Source organism: Natrix helvetica, assembly GCF_964273705.1.
Source record: "Natrix helvetica genome assembly, chromosome: 9".
In the NCBI taxonomy this organism is placed as follows: domain Eukaryota; kingdom Metazoa; phylum Chordata; class Lepidosauria; order Squamata; family Natricidae; genus Natrix; species Natrix helvetica.
This window is the reverse complement of record NC_138560.1, coordinates 25972376-25988630: the sequence shown is the minus strand read 5'-3', so window position 1 is coordinate 25988630 and position 16255 is coordinate 25972376.

Below are 16255 nucleotides of genomic sequence, written 5' to 3'. Positions count from 1 at the left end.
TTTTACTCTCCAGGGCAACAATACAATACAATACAATAGTAGAGTTGGAAGGGACCTTGGAGGTCTTCTAGTCCAACCCCCTGCCTAGGCAGGAAACCCTATACAGCTGCTGCTCTTGCTGGGAAAGAGAGCGTCTCTTGTGTAATTTAGCAGGGGAATGGTACCCCTGGGCTCCGGCCCGAGGCGAAGGGTGAGCAGGCAGTATGCTTGCCTTTGGTGAGCAGAGCAGGCGAGGCACAGAGATTAGCTGGATGGTCTGGACTGCGTGGGTGAAGGGAAGATAATATATAGCGCAGGATGGGGCAGCGTGGGCGGGGCTAGCCAGTGGTTGATTTTACCGGTTCTCCGAACTGTGCAAAATCGGAACAAGCAGTTTGCCCGAACTGGGTATGCTCCTGGAGGACTCAAAGGATCATCCTGGAGAAAATCTATTCATTGGTTGCTAAGAGCCTGTAACCCAGGGCTGTCAAACTCGCGGCCCACGGACCGCATGCATCGTGCACTGGCCACGCCCATGCTCAGTTTAATGAAGGGGGGGAAAGTCCGGATACGTCACGTGACGATGCACGTTTAACACCCCTGCCAAAATCAATCGATCAACAGCTGAAGAGGGAGGTTTTCTGTGATCCTAGAACTAGAGACCATTCAACAAAACTGATCCTAGATTTTGCAGCTACTAAGAAGGAAATATATCTCCATGAAATTTGCAATCAATTTGTATATCCCATAATGGTTACTTGGCTGCTCATTTGGATGGCTTCTGAAGGGGAATAATAATAGCAATAGTTCTTCACAGTGCTTTTACAGCTCTCTCTAAGCAGAGGGAAACCAAGTTAGCCTCTTCCCCCCCCCCCCCCCCCCAACAATCGAGGTCCTCGTTTTACCCACCTCGGAAGAATAGAAGGCTGAGTCAACTTTGAGCTGGTGAGAATCGAACTGCCAAACTGCTGGCAACCAGCAGCCAGCAGAAGTATCCTGCAGTACTGCATTCCAACCACTGTGCCACCGTGGCTCTTAATAGACAAATGTAGCCTTGGTGCCCAAGGGCTGCTTGGGGCACAGGTGCTCTCTGTCTCTACATACGAGGTACCTGGGAGCAGCTACTACGGGAGAGGAATGTTGTCTTTTCATATATTAATAAATGAAATCATATTTATAACTATTTGTTTATGCCTTGATCTGTAGGCTTCTTGCAATCATCCAGTAAGTCATTGTAAACCTTCTCCTTTGTGGGGTACTATAGGGCCTGATCTGTGGGTCTGTCTTGGCAAGCCCATGTGACACTCCTGCTTCATGGGTGCCCCGGTTGCCAGTCTGCTTCTGGGAGGGATTCAGTGTGTTGGTTACTACCCCGAAAGCCCTGCGTGGCCCAAGGTCAGGCTAATTGAGAGACTGGAACCTGCTCAGCCAATATGGCAGGTTGCTCCAGGTCCCTCAATCAACCGTGGCATTGTCTGGGGCCCAAGAATCAGGTCCCCTGCCTGGTGCCTGGAATGAAATTGTCACCGGGATCTGGATGGTGCCACCCTGGGAAGCCTTAAAGACCCGGCAGAGCCCCAGGCCTTGGGCAGGGTGGGTTGACCATCCCCTTGTTAGATAGGATTGATACTTTCTGTTTTGTGCTGATGTGGTTACCCAGACTGTTATATAACATATATAATAGCATGTTATTTATTATTGCATTTTTAATGATTTGGATTTTGTATACTATTTTATATTTGAGCCACTTAGATTTGCTGTGGAGTCAAGACAGTGCTAAAATAAATAAATAAATAAATTAAAAAAATACATAAGATATAAGATAAGAATGCAAGATTTCCCCCCACCCCCCCAATACACACACCTACCTTTTTCTATAGCTGTCAAACTGGGGCCTATCGGTTTAGGATTTGTACACGGAGCAGCGAATTCGGGGTATTTCTCCACCTCATCAACTTTACGATCTATGGACTTCAGCTTCCAGAATTTCCTAGCTGTGCTGGGGAATTCTGGGAGTTGAAGTCCACACCTAGTGTTTTCTCGGGAGGAGGAGGCATAGATGTGATGCTCAGAGACCACACTAAAAAAAACCCTTCATTTCCTGCTGCAAAGAAGCTTATGGTGCTACCTGGGAAATGACCCAAACTACAGAGAAAGTGATTTGGGTTTGATGAGCAGATCATGATTTCTTTTTTCTTCAACAAAGTAGGCTTAAAACAAACCTTGCATTAGGAAGAACTGCAAACGTATGCCAGCATGAGTGCAAAATTTGAGAGGCCTAATAATTAAAGGTATCCTAGCGAAATCAGTAAACAAGTGAAGCGGAAAGCAAACCAAAAGGAAAATAAAAACAAAACCCAGGGCCTTCATAGAGAACGTTTATCTGGGGATCATCCAAACGGTTACCATAGAATTGGCTTCTCTGTTTCTTACCATAATCTCTGCTGCTGCCCCAAAATAGACCATCTTGCTTTGCTTTAGGGTGGGACTTCATGTGCTTTGAACTTTATGTGCTTTGAACCGTGCGCACACACCAACTCACAGGCACACACATACAAGCCGTTCAGGATTTCTTGCAACAGGGAGTGTTGTTCTTGGAACCCGTAGCTGCCTTGGGTATTATCAAGCAATCGGCCCCTTCCTCTTGCATGACACACAGCCAACGGTTGCCTGGCTGTGTCCACAGAGAAAGCTTGCAGTCACCCTGGGCATCAGGAGCAATGCATAAAGGCTCTCCCTTCCTGGCTGCCCCCCAATCCCTCTTCCCTCTCAGGGCCCCTCTGGACACAGGTGCGTGGACAGCTCAAGGTGCCCACCTTGTTTGGACTCTCTTTATGACACAGAAGACTCTCTTTGACCAGCCTGGCTGACCCTTTGCTGTAACTTTACTGGCTGTTCCTACACTTAGATAGATTTAGTTGGGTATTTATATACACAAGCGACCTCACCCAACTTAACAGCATTCCTATACTATTGAGTCAAACACCTCTCTGCGATTGGAGGGGCAGAGATTGTGGGTTGAGCTGAATTCTTAAGAAAGGACAAAAGCACATTTAGGTTTAAAAAAAGAGAGCCCTGGGTTTCATTCCTTTTAAAGCCAATTTCTTTTGCCTTTACCCAGGTTTTTGCTGTGCAGCTGTACCTCAAAGTGAGCAAACTGAGGAAATCAGGCTTGGGCGGCAGAGGAGGGGATAGTGGGGGGGGGGGCGGCTTCATGCCTCTGATTTGTTCAGGGAAGCTTTGGGACTTCAGCAAACAAAAGGAAGGAAGCCAGCAAGGGCTGCAGGCAGCTTCCCTGGGTCGACTCCCTTCCCTGGTCAGGCCCGATTTCCATCCTAAGGCCTCTTAGCCATCAGCTTCCCAGTTAGAGAAAGGTTTATGTTAGATACCTGTCCTAACTACAGTGGTTTCCACCAAGGTCCTCTGTTCTGGTGGGAACAAAGGTTTAATCCTATTGGTCGAAGGGTCTGACAGCTCCCTATAAAAGGGCTGCTGTCAGACTCAACCTTTGTTGGATCGGGGGGACACATCACCAAAGTGTGCTGGAGCGAATTCCCTGCCACCACCTGGCAGCCTAGAAGTGCACCAAACCGCCAACAGAGGCCCAACCAAGGGGCCTGGCAGAAGCCACCACGGCACTCAGAAGGCGACGATAGAGTCACCTACCATATATCAATCGGCCAAGTCCGCACCAGGCGGCCAAAATAACTGAAGGTCACAGTCCTCACCGAGGAGTCTCCATGTGAGATGGAGATCGACACCGGGTCATCACTGACCATCATGCCGTGGTCTACCCTAAAGCAGGCTATCCCTAGCCTAAAGAAGCAGCATCTTCGCACCCCTAACATCCGCCTACGAGATTACCAGAGAAACCGGGTCCCCATCGTGGGCCAAGGCACCTTCCAGGTGAAACAGTTCAGCGGGAAACTCCCAGTGACAGTAGTCAGTGACAACCTGCAGAGCCTCCTAGGTTGGTTCCAAGCCCTGGACCTAGAGGTGACCGATATCAACGCCTTGAAAGACAACAGTGCTGAAGCCATCTTTAAGGAGTTCAAGGATATCTTCGGCACCAGTCTGGGTAAGTATGTGGGGACTCCAATTTCCTTTAGTTTGGACCCCAACATAGCCCCAATAAGGCTAAAACCCCAGAGAGTACCTTTTGCTCTCCGCCCCAAAATTGACAGGGAAATTGACAAGCTCGTAGGCCAGGGAATCCTAGAGCCGGTCGATCACACATGCTGGAAGACCCCTATAGTTACACCTGTCAAATCTGACGAGTCTGTCCTCATCTGCGCGGACTACAAGTGCACAATAAATAAAGTGCTACAACAAAGCGCCTACCCTGTACCCATTGTACAGCACCTCCTTCATTCATTAGGCCCCGGAATTGTTTTGCTAAATTGGACATGGCACAGGCATACTAACAATTGCCTGTAGATGGCACTACGGCGGAGGCCCAAACCATTGTGACGCACAGGGGTGCATTCAAATATCACCGCCTGCAATTCGGCGTTAGTATCGCCCCTGGACTGTTCCAAAGTGTCATGGAACGGCTTTTGCAGAGGATTCCAGGAGTCGTCCCCTATTTCGATGACATCTTGGTATCGGCTGCAAATGAGGTGCAACTTTTCAAATGTGTACGAACAGTTTTGGCTTCAATTAGAGACAAAGGCTTCCATCTCAAAAAAGAGAAATGTCAAATTAACGTGCCAAGGGTTGAATTCTTAGGGTACCTAATTGATGGCTCTGGGATTCACCCGACCACACAAAAAATGAAAGCAATTCAGGACGCCTCCACACCTCGCAATCAAACCGAGCTACAGGCGTTCCTTGAGCTCCTTAATTTCTACAGGGTCTCTTTTAAACAAGCCACCATTGCTGAGCCTTTACACTATCTCCTGGCTAAGAATGCGAAGTGGTCCTGGGACAGATCCAAAGCTGCCACATTTGCTGCGGTAAAACGACTCCTGTCAGCGGACTCCTTCCTGGTACAGTACAGCCACACCCTGCCGTTGATGCTGACCTGTGATGCTTCCCTGTTCGGCGTCGGCGCCGTCCTCAGCCACTGCATGCCCAACAGACCCGAAGCCCCTATTGCATTTTACTCCAGAACCTTGTCTGCCGCAGAGTGGAACTACAGCCAGCTAGACCGTGAGGCTTTGGCTGCAGTGGCCAGAGTAAAGAGGTTCCATAAGTATCTATACGGCCAAGTCTTCGAACTGGTTACAGACCACAACCAGTTGGGCTTACTGGCTGGGGACCAACCTACCCCAGTGTCATTATCACCTTGCATGACCAGATGGACCATAATCCTAACTGCCTACTTCTACTGTCTCATCCACTGACCAGGCTCCACTTTGGGGCACACTGATGCTCTAAGCCACTGCCCGCTGCCTGAACTTTTCGCTGACCCTACCCCCGAGACGCCAGTCCTCCTCATTGACTGCCTGGAGACTGGGCCTGTCTCATCCAGTGATGTTGCCCGTCACCCTGCAAAGGACTCCACCATCAAACAAATTTTGAACTGGGTGTGGAGGGGGTGGCCCAAGGGACCTGTTGGGGCTGATTTCAAAATGTATTTTGCCAAATGCGATGAGTTATCGGTTGTAAATGGCTGTTTACTGTGGGGGGACCGGGTCGTTGTTCCACCCAAACTGTGCATTGCAGTATTAGAGGCTTTACATGTAGGGCATCCTGGAATTGTCAGGATGAAGTCTTTGGCTAGGAGTTAGGTGTGGTGGCCTAACATGGACAGGGAGATCGAAGAATGGGTGGCTACCTGCACACCGTGCCAAGAGTCCAGCTCCCCCAGAGGCGCCCGCTAAGGTGTGGGAGCGACCTCAAGCACCGTGGTCTAGGGTGCACATTGACTTTGCTGACCCAGTTCACAGCCAGACATTTCTTGTAGTGGTGGACGCCTACTCGAAATGGTTAGAAGTAGTCCTGATGACCTCAACTACAGCAGAAGCAGTCATCAAGGTGCTATGGAGACTTTTCTCCACGCACGGCCTGCCCGATGGCCATGCAATTTGAGACCTTTCTAGCAGCTCAGGGAATCAGGCATGCCCTGGTTGTGCCATTCCATCCAGCCTCCAATGGTCAGGCGGAGAGAATGACGAGATCTGCAAAAGAGGCCCTCTATAGGATGGGCCCGGGAGATTGGCAAACACGGGTTGACCACTATTTGCTAATTCAGCACATCACACCCAGTGCCACTACAGGGAGAAGCCCCTCCGAGCTTCTCATGGATCTCCAGCTAAGGTCCCACTTAGACCGGCTACACCCCAATTATTGTACCTCATCGCCCCCCGACTCCACAAGCAAGATTCGGACATTTAGCGTAGGGGATTCGGTATACGCCCACAACTACGCCAGGGGAACTCTGTGGATTCCTGCCACAGTGATAGGCATCATTGGCCCTCGCTCTTACCTCCTAGAGCTCGAGGACGGTAGGAATTGGCGAAGGCACATTGACCAACTCCGTGGCCGCCTCTCCAACTCCACTCTTAAGACAACCAGAGGTAACTCCTGCACGAGTTAGCCAAAGCCCTAACCAAACGGAGCAAACACTCACTCCTTCCACAGCCAGCTCAAGCCCGAGAGTACCGGGAAACCTATCTGGTTATGTTGCAGACCCGCAGCGAGCTCTGAGCGAACCGGCTCTAGGAGCTCCAGCCGCGGCCTGTGAAAGGTTCCAGGAGCTTCCACCAAGCGGAGCTGTGGAGCAAACAGGTCCATCCGACCTGTCCAAGGAAACCCCTCCTACTGAACTGCGCAGGTCAGGCAGAGCTACCCAAAAGACCGCCTACCTGCGTGACTACGTAACAAGTAGGATTGTTCCATCCAAGAGGGGGGGGTGTTAGGTACTTGCTCTAACTTCAGTGGTTTTCACCAAGGTCCTCTGTTCCGGTGGGAACAGAGGTTTAATCCTATTGGTCGAAGGGTCTGACAGCTCCCTATAAAAGGGCTGCTGTCAGACTCAACCTTCGCTGGATTGTTCTCACTTGTACTTAATAAAGAGCTGTTGTTACCGTTAAGCTTGTGTGTGCCTATCCATTACCCGATCTAACAGTTTAAATACTGAGGGGCCTCAGCAGCATCTTGGAAGAGCTGTTTCTAAGGGCTTGTTTGGAACAGTTGGGCTCCCTGGGGGCTTTCGTGGAGTTCCGTTAGAAGAAAGACTCAGTTCCATTTGTGGAACACCAGCCATGAAAGGCAACTTCTGGCATGGTCAGCAACCTCTGGACTCTGCAGGAAGGCTCCTCCCTTAGATTCTTCTTTAAGAAGAAAAAGGTGCTGGGACAGCCAGGAGAAGCTGTCTTCCTTTTTGCCAGGAACAAAGCTGCATGTCACTAGTAAGACTGAACTCAAGATAAATCAACCAAGTGTTCGAAGTGGCACCAGACGCCGGGATCATATTATCATATGTGGTGGACATGTGCAGAGGCAGAAAAATAATGGGCAAAAATTCACATGTGGTTGGAAAGGCTGATACAGCAGCATATTGATTTAAAGCCGGAACTGTTTTTGTTGGGTATTTTACCAGAGAAATATAGTAAAGAAAATGTATATTTAACTATTCATGTAATAACTGAAGCTAGAATTGTATTTGCACAAAATTGGGAAATGGAAAAAAAATCCCTGAGAGGGAGAGGTAATTAAAAAAAATATTAGACTGTGCAGAAATGAATAGATTAACATTGGCAATTAAAGAGAAGGAAGAATCAGATTATTATAAGATATGGGGATGTTTTTATCACTGGATAGAAAACGAATATAGACAAAAAAAAACAGAAAATCGAATAATTTGGAAAAGAACGTAGAATTATAGGGGAGGAGTTGAATTAAAAGGCAATTGAAATGTAAGGTAAGATAAAAATAGATTAAAATGATGTAACTGTTAAATATGATGACACAAAGATTGTACCCAGATGACACACTGTAAGGTTAATGATGTAAGAGTAGTTAAATAAAAAATAAAAAACTTAAAAAAAAACTAGTAAGACTGAACTCTTTATTTCAAAAGCCATTTAGCTTAGATTGAGTTTAATTGTAGGGGTGACAACTTATTATAAGTTGCCAATAAACCTATTGTTTTCTTTGTATGTTTGTATTAGTTTTATATTTTTAATTTGGTCAAATGACTACAGTATATCAATATTTATGCTCTCCTATCCTTTCTATTCCATTCCGTCCCGTCCCATCCCATCCTCTCATTATTCCAGTACTTGAAACCTTACACTACAGCCCTCCGTACCTTAATTTCCCTAATAGAAACTGCACCATGTCCCATAGTTGCAGCTGAGTGAACATTTTCACACATTTTACTGTCCTTACATCTCTCCCTTCCACCTTGCACCACAAGAATCCCCTCCGTCTCCCTCTGCCCGGCAGTTGTTGGGAGTCACCTGGGCTTTCTGCAATGGGCCCTTCAGATAGAATCTCCTTAAGAAAGCAGCAAACAGGCAAGGATGTGATATATGGTGGTTGTTTTAAAAAACAGCACAGATCAACTTTTTGGCTTTGGATACTAAAATGCTTTCAGCATTCTTTGCCCACTCACAAACATCTTGGCAAGAGGACTTTTAAGGCAAATCAATCTCTTACCCTTCCAAAAACCCACTGTTAAGATTTGGGTTACATTTTGACAACACAGAGAATTCTGGCGGACTTAACTATGGTTTGTATAATCAAGCGAGTTTCACATTTTGTCCTGCTGTGTTCCAAGAATGTTGAGCCGGTCTCCTTCAGCAACCAAGAAAGAAACCACTTAACTCCATTTTGCAGAATTAAGAGTACTTTTACTGGTTATGAAAAGATAGCAGCAAAGCAAAGCAAGGTCTGAGGCAAAAGCCCACGAAATCATACATATCAATATTTGCCACCTTCTGAGTCCATTGACCAATTGTCGGTAAAAAATCTTTCTTCCAATGTTGCGCAATCAACAACCTAGCTGCTGTGACCATATATAAAACCAATTTTGTTTCCCCTTTAGTAAAATCCTTAGTTAAACCCAATAAAAACATTTGCGGAGTGAATTGTATTCTTTTCTTAAATACATTCTGCATAACCCACCATATTTTTATCCAAAAAGCTTGAACCTTGTTGCAGGTCCACCATACATGAAAAAAGGTAGCATCTAGACACCCGCATCTCCAACATTTTGGTTGAACATTTGGGTACATGCATGATAATTTTTTAGGATCTAAATACCATCTGTAAAACATTTTATAAAAGTTCTCCCTTAAATTCTGTGACTGTGTATATTTAACATTCTGAACCCATATTTTTCCCCACATTTCCAACATAACCACTTCACCAAAATTCTGAGCCCATTTAATCATACAATCCTTAACCAATTCACTTTCTGAATCTCTTTCTAACAGTACATTATATATTCTTTTAACTTGTTTTGGGCCAGTCTCTTTTATCTGCTTGATCAGTTCCACTTCTTTATCCATAAAACCGACCCTGCGATCTTCTTCCCATCTCTTCTGTAGCTGTATGTAATGTAACCAGTTTAAAATAATTCCTTCTTCCAACAGTTGTTCCAAAGTTTTTAACTTCCATTCGTCCCCATCAGCGATAAGCACATCTTTGTATAAACAACCCCCGAGTGAACCTCCCCTTTTGACTTTAGGAGATTTGTAATGGGCAGAGCAATGCTGGCGAATGAAGGAATAAATTGACGATAAAAATTTGCAAATCCCCCAAAACTTTGCAATTGCTTATGGGTGCGAGGAGGTGCCCACTCAGTGACAGCCTGAACTTTCGCCGGGTCCATCTCGATGCCATTGTGGGAGATGTGGCAGCCAAGGTAATCGATCTTCTCTTGATGAAATTCACATTTAGACAATTTGGCATAAGGTTTGGCAGCCCGGAGTTTCTTGAGTACTGATCTCACTAAAGTTTCTGTGTAGATAAGGATGTCATCAAGGTAGAGCATCACGCCTTTGTACAGGTGTTCATGCAAAACTTCGTTTATTAATTGCATGAAAACTGCTGGGGCCCCCAGACAGTCGTCATCGGAATCGGTTTCACTTTCCCCCGATGGAGAGGAGGGTTCTTCTTCCCTCAGAAGAGGAGGGAAGTCTGCAACTCTTTCCACCCCTTTCATAGCGGTGTCCTTTCGTTTCCCAGGTTGTTTGTCTGAATTCCTCTCCCCAGTGGCAGGGAGCTTTGGGCCAATTTTGGAGTGGCAATTCGCTGCCCGGTGCCCCTCCTTCCCACAGCGGAAACAAGTGGTAGACTGGGGCTTGCTTGTAGACCAACTTTTTCCTCCCTTCGGGGGGCAGGAGGGGGATTTTTCTCTTTTTCACTGTCTTCACGGTACTTATCCCTGGCTAGGTCGATCCCCAAATTTGCTGCCAATTCGTACCAGCGTTGCAGGTTACGCCCCCCCCCCCCCCGGTTACCACAGTTGTGGTATATATCTTTGTTCAGGCCATCCATAAAACTGTCCATCAAAGCCTGTTCTGACTTTCCCCACATATAAACGGATAGTTCACGAAACTCTTGGATGTATTCAGCCACTGGATTCTTCCCCTGAGTATGGGTTTTCATTTTGGTTCTGGCCTTTCGCTCGGTGAGCGGGTCATCAAAGTGTTTCCTCAGGGCGACCATAAACCTATTATAGTCTCTCAGCAAGGGGGTGTCATTGTTATGCAGAGCAATCATCCATGCCATTGCCTTGTGCTCCAACGCCACGGTAACAACTCTTATTGTGGCTTCTTCGGTGCGGCGATCTTCTCCGAACTGTTGCATGAAATTCCAGACCTGGACCAGGAAAAATCCTTTGGGTCACCTCCAAATTTCACACCAAGAGGAGGAACCTTTGCCACTCGGCAGCTGCGGGGGGGGGGGGGGCTCCTCCCCTTGGAAGGGCTCTCGTGGCTGCTGCTGCTACTGCCAGGGCTCCCCCATCCTGATCAGCTCCACTGATCAGGGGCTCCCGGGCGAGGGGCCCTCGGGCGAGACAGGTCCTCTGCAGGTCTCTCCTCTAGATCAAGGAAATCAGCTTCTCTTTCGGACCTGCTCTCGTGAAAACGTCGTCTCTCCCAAGCCTCCTGGAAGAGTTTCATAGCATGGGACATCATGAGATCCTCTTCTTCAGCTTCCTGCCAGGCAGCTGCCGGTCGCTGATGTCGCCTTGTTGTAACTCCAGCCGAGATTTCCTCAGGGTCATACTTCTGTCCCACTCCCAATGACCATCTGGGGTGAACAGATCTTTCCTCCAAATTCAGTTCCGCCATCCGCTCCGTCTCCAAGGGACATGAGGATCCGGCCGCCCCCATGTCGTCCTCCTGGTCGCTGCCTGGGTTGGACATTTCTTTGAAAGTTTTGTTTTTATTATACTTCCCTCGGAAGGTGTTAGCTCCAGGATGAGTACAAAAGTGAGACCTTGCTTAATGTCGAGCCGGTCTCCCTCCGCAACCAAGAAAGAAACCACTTAACTCCATTTTGCAGAATTAAGAGTACTTTTACTGGTTATGAAAAGATAGCAGCAAAGTAAAGCAAGGTTTGAGGCAAAAGCGTGCGAAATCATACATATCAATATTTGTCCAACCCCTCCCCCCCGGTAACCCCCATCCCATTGTCCAATCTGCAAATCCCTCAGGTGTCATGTGGGTTGCATCTCCAAGAAGCATCATCAGGTTGGTATGCAGGACGCTTGGCCTTGACCAGCTCTAAACACCAGCCATCAGTATGCGCCGTAGATGGTGAGAACAAAACTCCCTCTTAACAAGCTCTCCTGTGCCAAATATTCCCCTCCCAAATACCATGCCCCCCCCCCCCCCGTTTCAATGGTAGAGGCTGACGGAAGCTTTGGCCTCTGAGCTTTTTTTTTGGTTTTTTTTTGCGGTCTTTTTTTTTAATTAAAAGAGTTTTGTACAAACAATTTTTCCCCCTTTTCACCCCCCCCACCATACAATATAAATCTCATACAAATGCTATCCCCCCCAACCCCCCCACAAAAATTCACTTTCAAATATTATACCAAATACTTTGCCCCCTCCTCTCCCCCCATCTTAAAATAGATTACTCGTAACCCCTCTCCTCCCAACAAACACAATATAAATTTCTCTTAGATTAATAACAACACATTGATCCCATTTTCTAAGCTAATTTAACATCTATAACTCTTAATATAAATTTCTCCTAGCATAACAATGTTTCATTAATCCCATCTTCTAATTTATTCATACATATATATTACCCCACCCTCCACCCTCTGAGCTTTTTGAGGCACAGATAAACCAACTTGTTCTTGTCCTGCTTCAAGCATGAAAGCTGGCTGGGTGACCTTCGGCCAGTCATTCTCTCCCTGTCCAACCCACCTCACAGGGATGTTGTTATGGAAAAATAGGAGGAAGGAGCTGAATATGTTCACAGCCTTGAGTTAGTTGTAAAAATTACAAAAGCAGGATATAAATAAATAAAGAAATCTTTTGCTTAGGATGGTAAAATACATGCTTTCTTTACCGTTTTTAGCCATAGTGTAGCACCATTACTGCATTATAAATGCCAGGAGACTATTCAGGGTCCGAGACACTCCTCAATTATCTCTTTATTCATTCAATTTATATAATATATAGTAAAAAAAAGAAATATAGAAAAATATAGAAGGGGAAGTCATCAAATTTGCAGATGACACCAAGCTAGGGGCAACAGTAAGCATGATAGATTCAAGATTCAGAAGGATCTTGACAGTCTTGAACCCTGAGCCCTACCCAACAACAGGCAATTCATTTGTGAGAAAAGTAAGGTTTTAAAAAACAAATGTCCGTGTATGGAAGGAGGTACCTGGCTCAACAGCAGTAACTGTGAGAGGGATCTTGGAGTCCTAATGGACAACCATCTATGAGCCAGCAGTGTGCAGCAGCTGCCCAAAAAGCTAATGCAGTCCTGAGTAGAATAGAATTTTTATTGGCCAAGTGTGATTGGACACACAAGGAATTTGCCTTTGGTGCATAAGCTCTCAGTGTACATAAAAGAAAAGATACATTCGGCATGAATCATAAGGTACAACACTTAATGTTAGTCATAGTATAAAATAAGCAATCAAATCATACTAGGAAACAGAGAATAATACCAAGTTCACATGGCAATGAAGTATTGATACCACTTCATAATGCCTTGGGAAGACCACACTTAGGATGCTGCGTTGAGTTCTGTCACCACAGTACAAAAAATATGTGGAGACTCTGGAAAGAGTGCAGAGCAACAAAGATGACAAGAGGCCAAGGCTCACGATGGATGGCTGAATCTAGTCTGACAAAGACGGGACCCACCCGGGGTGACATGATAGCAATCGTCCAGGATTTGAGGGGCTGCCACAAAGAAGAGGAGGAGGTCGACCTATTTTCCAAAGCACCGGAAGGCAGGAGAAGAAGCAACGGATGCAAACTAACCCAGGGGAAAAGCAACCTAGAACTAAGGAGGCATTTCCTGACAGAACAATGAAGCTGTGGAACGCCTTGCCTGCAAAAGTCGTGGCTGCTCCATCATCGGAGGCTTTAGAGAAGAGACGGACGAGCCCTGGGTCTGGAATGCTATAGAGTCGCCCCCTTCAGCTGGGGGTTGGACTAGAGGGCCTCCAAGGTCCCTTCCACCTCTGTTATTCGACAGGCCGCCCCCACCTCGCCTCTAGAGACCTTCTTCTAAGCCCTCTTGGCTGTTATGCGAGACTCCTGCAGCTTTCCTGGGAAACTCCAACTGGAAAAGATGCGACCAGATTCCGCCACGCGGCTCTCCTGCCAGCCCTGCGTGCCACGGGCCCCTCAGCCTCCCCGCCCAGGATCCCCCCCAAGAGGGGGAAGCACCGCAGTCGGCCCACCATCCCCGGGCCCCGCCTCCCTCCCCAGGCTCCTCCCTCCGGGCGGGGGGGGCGCGGCGGGCTTCGGGTTTCCGCTCCTGCTTATTAATAACGGCGCCTCCGCTCATCTCGGGGCAGCGGCGGCTCCAGGCGCCCGTGCCGGAGCGGCAGGTGAGCAGCGGCTGGCGCGCGGGGCTCCGGGCGGGGGTCGGCGGGGGGCGCTGGGGAGGATCGGAGGGGCCGGGGGCGCTGCAGGGGAGGGGAGCGGAGGGGAGGGGCAGGCGCGGCTCTTCGGAAAACTTGCGGCGGGAGAAGAAGCGGCACGACTCCCGCCGCCCCTCCGAGCCCCGCGGGGAATCCGCTCCGCCGACCGGGAGCTGCCAGGGCGCTTCTGGGCCAGCGGTGCAGCCGCCGAGGGCAGCGGGCGCCTTCGGGGGTCGGGTGGGGCTCCCGAGAGGGGCCCTTCGCCCGCAAGCCCGCTCTGGAGCCCCGAGGGCGGGCTGGCCGAGGAGAGCCCGCCGAGGGGGACGCGGCCTTATTTGGGAAAAGGGGCCGATTCGCCTGCCGCTCCCCCGCCTCGGCGGAGGGCTGCGGGGCTCGGCCGGCCGCGCGTGGAATTCAGCCGCCCGCTCGCTCGCTCGCTCTCCCGGGGGAGTGGAAGGCCAGGCCGCCCTTGTGCCGCCACCTGTTGCCGGAGCCCCCCCCCCCCCCGCTCCTGCTCGCCTCTTTCCTCCCCGGCTCGTCTGGGCGGCCGCTGCGGTGGGGAGGGGGGCGCCTGGTCTGGCCGCTGGCGGGCTGGGCTCCTGCTCCGCCGTCCGCCCGGAGCAGCCGGACTTCGGGCTCCGTCCCCGGCAGCGCCCGGGGAATCTCCGGCCCCGAGAGACCTTTGCCGTGGCCGCCGTCATGTGGAGCTTCGCCGCCGCCTTGCTGATTCACGCGGGTGCAGCCTCCTCGCCCGAGGCCGGGAAAGCAGCGGCGCTTCAGGCATCAGTCAGTTCCCAGCGGCGGCGGCTGCTCTCAAGCCCGACTAAACTGCTCAGATTTGTCGGTGCCATAAAATCCTTGCTAGAATTTAATCGCCCGCTTCGTGGCGAAATGTTTGATTTGCGCCCTTCCTACCTCCGTGCTGGTTACTTTACGGGATGGCCTCCCATATGCAGCTCCTGCCTTCCCTGCTCTCGGGTTCCTCCTCCCGACTCCTTTCCCGTCCTTAGGGCAGTTTTCTGGTTTGCCGATAATCCCCAGCCTCCCCTCCGAACCAGAAACTCCCCTGCACGAGGTGGGTTCGGAGCTGGCAAAAAACGGGTTTGGCTTCCTGGTGTGCCCTGAGAAGGGAGCCGAAGAGTTTCTGTCGGGCATGAATCACGATCAAGTTGAGGTGTGAGAGAAACGATGGAAGAGGAAGAAAATGAAGGCAAAATGGGAAGAAGAAAAACAATACTGTGGTTTTCTCTATTTTGGTTTAATCCTACTGTGGGCTAAGGGAGGATTAGAAGAATAGGGAAAGAAATGCAAACAGTTCGGGAGGTAGAAGTTGCTGCATTCATTCGACAGAAAAAAACCACACATAAATTGGAGGATGCTTAAATATTTGGAATTACACAACACTGACTCAGGTTTCCCAAATCTGGCACTGTCCATATACACTGAGATTAAAATTTGCTGGATTCCTAGCCAGGAATGCTAAATAAATCACGTAACATCTTAGAACCACTAATGGGTTGGATCAATATTTAGCTTGAAAATGTTGCCAAGGTAAGGAGAACATACACATTTATGTCTTGGGCACCAAAATACTTTCAGTCGTGCTAATTTATCTCACTCTTCTGCTCAGACCACAGTCCTTCCATGCAAGATGGGTTGGGTGACCACACAAACATTTGAAGCAACTGGCAATATTTTTCCACATAAAGACTCCAACCTCAAAACAGCTGCCAATGTTTATTGACAGAAGAGGAACTGCGGATTCCTCAAACCAAAGAGATCTCACCTATCATAACAGGGTTAGGAATCCCAGCCGTGTGGATGCCACGCAGCTAATCAAAACTCAACACTCGCAAAAAGTAAAGGATGTTTATCTGAATAAAAACTTAGGACAATGGCCGCATCATTGCATGAGGCTTAATGTGCCACCTGTGCCCATTGGCAGCCATTGAGCTGAGCAAAGCTACAGACGGGCACGAGCAGAAGCAGAATTAAAACTGTCAAAAATAGTAATGTAAGATCTGTGTATGACGCCCCACCCCCACTAATCTTGGATCTCCTGGGATTTGGCTGGGGGAATGAGGCTGGTGGTCTAGATCTGTTTCTAAAGGCCTTGCTTCCTTGACAACCTTCAGCCAAGAATTCCTTAGCCCAAAGAACTCTCTTACTTCCTCTCTTCCCAAAGCCCCCTCTTCTGCCTCTCATTGGGAGAGGACTTTAGAAGGGTAGAATATCTACAATCTCTGCTAATTTGCA